The 6,000-nt window shown below is 42.0% G+C and overlaps 1 pseudogene; it reads left to right on the forward strand.

The window, feature by feature from the left end:
* Nucleotides 1–1,735: 1,735 nt before the first annotated feature.
* LOC146525036 (uncharacterized) lies at nt 1,736–5,372 on the forward strand (annotated as a pseudogene).
* The last annotated feature ends 628 nt before the right edge of the window (nt 5,373–6,000 follow it).

Here is a 6,000-nt window from a genome sequence, read left to right on the forward strand (position 1 = left end):
TAGATTTCAAAAAGTATTTGCGGCTCCCAGTGTTTTCTTTTGCATGGAAACCGGGTCCAAGTGGCTCTTTGGGTGTTAAAGGTTGCAGACCCCTGACCTAGACCATCTGGAAGATGTCGTTACTTTCAGTTTGTACACCTAAATGAAAATTAATGTTAACTGTAGACTTAAATGTGTCCAATCATCACAGGCTACATTCTATTAAGATTAATTGTGTCCAATCCGGCTGTTTAGCTCCAGCTGCTGTATAGACAGTCTGCAGCTTCCCGTTGGACTGAGAGGAATCAAACCATTGAAATGCATTCAGCTATGACCTTACAGCTTAAAAACAAAGCACAACTCTTTGACTTGCACTGCTCTGTCAGTCTGACTGAGTGGGACAGAAGCAGTGAATCAATCTCAAGGTAAGACAGTGTGTATTTTCTCATTGTGCATGCGAAATGGAAATAGTCAGTTTATACCTCAACAGGCCAGTTTGGGAGGCACATTGGATTGCTTTAGACACTGATGTGTGTGATTTTATTTTATTTGCCTGCATCCCAATGAAGGAAAACTCGCCTTTTTGAAAAGTCCTCAAGAACCTTTTTTCCTCAGACAGGCTTTTGTCCAAATGATGAATTAAAATCAGAAAGTGTTTAAAAATTTCAGGACAATAAGCCTCTTAATCCAGGCTGCTGGCCTCATCCACCAGTGAATTACTGCATTCTCATTGCCTTGGCACTCAAGAGCAGCCATACTGGGAGCCTCAAAGCAGATTTACAATTTCACCAGGTTAGGATTTGATTGTCTAATTGCCCATGAGGTTCCTTCACTACTATCAGGAATGATTAGGTCTTTCAAAATGTCAGATGGGTCCCTTTTCATTCCAAAAAGATGTTTACACTGGATAAAACTGCTGCACTGTCTCTGAGGTATTAGCTTTTCTGATGTTTAATACTTTCCCAGAGAGCACTTCCCATTTTTTCAGACGGCTCCAGGTGGCTGGAAGAACACCATCCAAAAAACGTGTGCTTCAACAGCAGTTTCCGCAAAACATGCAACCAGCTGTGCAGAGATGGCGAGAGGAAGTCATGTTTTTGGCACCTTACTTTAGATGGCCAATGGCAGCTTGAGGATGAGAGCCACACGTTGGCAGGAGAATCCTTAAAGCAGCTGGAGAAGAGCATGTCCCACCTAGGTAAATGGAATGCAACCTTAATATGAGGAATGAATTGACTCATAACTCCAGTGTACTGTTAGAACTGGTAAGATATTTACAAGGAATTCAATTTGGTACTAAATATTATTTTAAAGAAAATGCTTTGTAATAAAACTCATTTTGAAGTGTAGAATTCAGTTTAATTAACTGAGGTGCTGTTGGTTTGCAACAAATAACTGCGTTTTGTTCCAGATATGAGTCAGTGTTTATTTCCTATGTGATTTCAGTTAAAGGGGGAAATGTGCATTTAAACATTAGCATAATAAAACATATACTATAAAAGATCCATCTGCTGCACTGTTCATTATCTAAATTTATGAATCCATCTTCTTACAAATAATTTGTCTTCCCCAAAGCTCATACACACACAAATGGAGAGAGGTTAAACTGCTGACAATCACGTGGCAGGCGGCCACGAGGTAATTTTTTGTTGTTAAAGCATAAGTGTTACTTTTGATAGACTGAAGCGCTTAAAGCCTTTGTGTTTTATGTTTGTAGTTTTCACCGCGTTCAATAAATAATAATAATAATAAAGCGCCCGTCTTTAAGAAGCCGTGCCTGTGTTGTCATTTCGGAGTTACAGTGAAAACTCGCCCTAGCCAGTGCCGATGAGAAGCTAATTACGAAGACGGCAGCTGCAGAGAGTGACGGTGAAGTGGAGCGACACAAGAGGGCGCCATTGCATAAGCTCACCGTTCTCAAGCAGCCAAGCACAGCAGCAACAACGTTATACAACTGGAGTAAGGTGGAAATTAATAAAGGACAGTGTTAAAGGTAGAATAATAGTGGTTTAAGTCAAGTTTAAAGAGCCACAATAAGTTTCTATAACACATTTGTCAAAGTTTATTTAATTTCTACTGTACTTCAAGGTGATGCTTTGTAGTTTGGTGAATAGTTCTGTGTGCTTGCTTAAGGTCAAAGTTTGAGTGAAGTTTACAAGGTCCTTTAAGAAAAGGTGCACTTAAAGTATACAGTATTTGAAATCTGAACACAGTGCGCTCAATGACATTTAACTAGACTCCCGAGATGGTTGACAAAGATCTCGAAGAGCACCATGCTGTACCACTTACCGAAGTGGAAGAAAATGATGATGAACAAATTACAGAACTACAGACTGTTCGTAAAAGCGAAAGAGTAAGAACACTAACAGAAAGAGGTAAAGAGCTCCAAGAGAAGAAACTCAAAGGCCTCCAACACAGATATGCCGTTGTTTTTGAAAAATGGAGATATGAAGCAAGATTGAGCAAAGTAATATTAAGAAATGAAGTTTCCGAGATTGAATTGAATGAGCTCATCAACAATGTAAATGTTGCCTGCAAAGATGTACAAACCATTTATGAACAAATACGGCAAATACAAACTCCCGATGCAGATGAAAGACGCAAAGTGGATGCATGTACATCACTTTCCTCGTTCATTGTCAGAAGAGCTGAAAAACACTTACCTTGCAGATGGTGATGAAGAGCCATGGCCAGATGTTGGATCATGCTTAGGATCTGAAAGTACTAAATCAAGGTCAAAATCACGAAGGTCTAAAAGTGGTTCAAGCCAGTCATACTCACAAACAATCAAAAGAATAGAAGCAGAGGCAGCTGCGTGTCAAGAAATATTAGCAGTAATGGAGGATCAAGAAAGGGAAGCAGCTGAACTAAAAAAAGTTGGAACTTGAAAACTTGGAAAGGCAACAAACAATGGAGGAGCAGCGCAGAAAGATTGAACGCTTGGAAGAGGTTAAAAAATGTAATGCTGCAAGAGCTAAAGTAAAGGTTTATGCAGAAGCTGAAAGTTATTCTGAAAGGTGTAGTTTAGTGCGCAGTACCAAAACTGAGAGCGAAACCTCAGCAATCCCTGCTCCACCACAAGTTCCCTCTCAAGCTCCAAATACAACCCAAGCCCATAATGCCACAAGCCCTGCATTGGTTCCACATACTCCCACAGTCATAAACCAAGCCCAACAAAATCCTGGTGTGCAACCTAAGGGCACCACAGGCCAAGCAGTTAACGCATCAAGTCCGCCATTTATCCCTAAAGCAACACAAGCTGCCGCATCAGCAACTCATCCACAGCCAAACTTGGATCTAGTCGGCATACTAGCAGACGCAATAAGTGCTAATCGTCTTCCAACTCCGGAACCTGCACTGTTCACTGGTGACCCTTTAAAGTTTAAGGACTGGCAGTTGTCATTTGAGACCTTGATTGAAAGAAAAAACATTCCAAAGAACGAAAGACTCTATTATCTTAGGAAGTACCTTGGTGGACCCGCAAAGAGAGTGGTTGAAGGATTTCTCCTAGTGGGTACAGATGAAGCGTATGATGCAGCTTGGGAAGTGCTGGAAAGGCGCTTTGGAGATCTGTTCACTATAGGAAAATGCTTCAGAGACAAACTTCACAGTTGGCCTAAAATAAGCTCCAAGGATGGAAGTGAGTTGAGAGAGTTTGCTGACTTCCTTAGAAGTTGTGAAGCTGCGATGCCACACATAAAGACATTAGAGGTTCTCATTGACTGTATGGAAATTCAGAAACTCTTGCTGAAATTTCCAGACTGGTTGACAACAAGATGGAATCGCGCAGCGATGAAAATAAGAAAAACCCTTAATGGAGAGTATCCATCATTTCACATGTTTACAGATTTTGTATCTACTGAAGCAGACTTAGCATGTGACCCCATAGCTTCAATGCAAGCACTCAAGGGTTTGGAAATCAGTAAACCCAAACACTCACGCAGCCAAGTCGTTCAAACTAAAACATTGATGACAACTTCAAGTCACTTAACCAACTCAAGTCACGTAAATCCTATGACCTGCCTTTACTGCAAAAGAAATGGTCACACTCTGGATAAATGCTTCAAATTCATGGAAAAATCAGTCCAGGATCATGTCAAGTTTGTACAAGCAGAAAGGCTGTGTTTTGGATGTTTAAAGGGGGGACATCATTCTAAGAAGTGTGATAAAAGGAATACGTGTGAGAAATGCCAGAAGAAGCATCCCACGTGTCTGCATGATGACAAGTTTGTAGAGCGTAAAAGGATAATGCCTGCAACGAATGATAACTCTCAAGACAAGGACGAAGGAGATGAACCAGCAACTGCAATCTCTAATAGAGTAACTTAAGTAACTTCGAGCACACTGACATCCTCCATTCTACCTGTCTGGGTTTCGTCAAAAAATCACCCAGACAGAGAAGTTCTAGTATATGCCCTCCTCGATTCTCAGAGCAATACATCCTTTATCTTGGATGAAGTAGCCCAGGATCTCGACACAGATAAGAGTAAGGCTCATCTAAGACTATCGACCATGTCCGCCAAGTCAACAGTCATACAATGTGAGAAACTGGTAAATCTTCAAGTTAGAGGCTACAAGCAGGAAAAGAGAATTACATTGCCACCAGTCTATACAAGGGAGTTCATCCCTGTGAACAGATCACACATCCCGACGTCTGAAACTGCTTTGAATTGGCCTCACCTCGAAAGGCTGGCAGATAGGTGACCTCCAATGCTTGAATGTGAAGTTGGTCTGCTTCTCGGCTATAACTGTCAGCAAGCCCTTCTTCCACGGGAAGTCATTGCAGGTGAGGAGAATCAGCCTTACGCACAGCTAACTGATCTCGGCTGGAGCATAGTTGATTGTACATCTCAAGTTCAAAATCACAATGATGATATTGGCATAAGCCACAGAATCATTGTTCGAGAAGTTACTCCTGCAGTTCAACAAGCAGTTGAACTCAGGCCAGAAGTGCATTTTGTATGCAGAACTCAAGTGAAGGAAGTGGGTCCAGCTGATGTGATAAAGGCTTTGGGATCTGATTTCTCTGAGCATGCAACAGATGACAATCCAGTCTCTCAGGAAGACATTTTGTTCATGTCAAAGGTGACCAAGGGCATAAGGCAAAAGGAAAACGGTCACTATGAACTCCCATTGCCATTCAAAACCGACAACCCAAATCTTCCAAACAACAAACAATGCGCTGAGCATAGACTGTCTTCGTTGGAACGTCGGCTCAGAAGAGATAAGAAATACTATGAAGATTACGTCAAATTCATGGACGACATCATAACCCATGGAGACGCAGAGAAGGTTCCAGAGCAAGAACTGGATAATGAGGCAGCATGGTATATACCGCACCATGGAGTCTACCACCCCCACAAGCCTGAGAAGATACGTGTGGTTTTTGATTGTTCGGCCTGTTTCCAGGAGACATCTCTTAACGATCACCTTCTGACTGGACCAGATCTTACCAATGCACTGATTGGAGTGTTATGTCGGTTCAGAAAGGGCCCCATCACCATCATGTGTGACGTGGAGAGGATGTTCCACCAATTCCACGTCATCAAGGAGCATCAAGACTATTTCAGATTTCTTTGGTGGGACAAAGGTGATTTAAACCCTGAGCCTTCAGTGGATGAGAGTGCATCTTTTCGGAGCAGCTTCATCTCCCGGATGCTGCAATTTCGGACTCAAACATATTGCTTCTCAAGGTAGAAACAGATTCAGCGAAGAGACTATTGAGTTCATCCAAAGAGGTTTTTACGTTGATGACGGACTCGCTAGTGTGACATCAACAGTCGAAGCCATACAGTTGGTAAACGAGTCAAGGGCACTTTGTAAAACAGGCAACCTACATCTGCATAAGTTTGTGTCAAACGATAAAGAAGTGCTTGCAGCTATTCCCCAAGAGGAATGAGCTAAAGCCAAAGACCAGGACATGGCTCTTGGAGAACTCCACATTGAACGTGCACTTGGAGTACAATGGTGCATAGAGGCAGATGAATTCCAATTCAGAGTCCAAGTTAAAGACAACCCATT

This window comes from Neolamprologus multifasciatus, chromosome 1 (genome assembly GCF_963576455.1).
Source record: "Neolamprologus multifasciatus chromosome 1, fNeoMul1.2, whole genome shotgun sequence".
NCBI lineage: Eukaryota > Metazoa > Chordata > Actinopteri > Cichliformes > Cichlidae > Neolamprologus > Neolamprologus multifasciatus.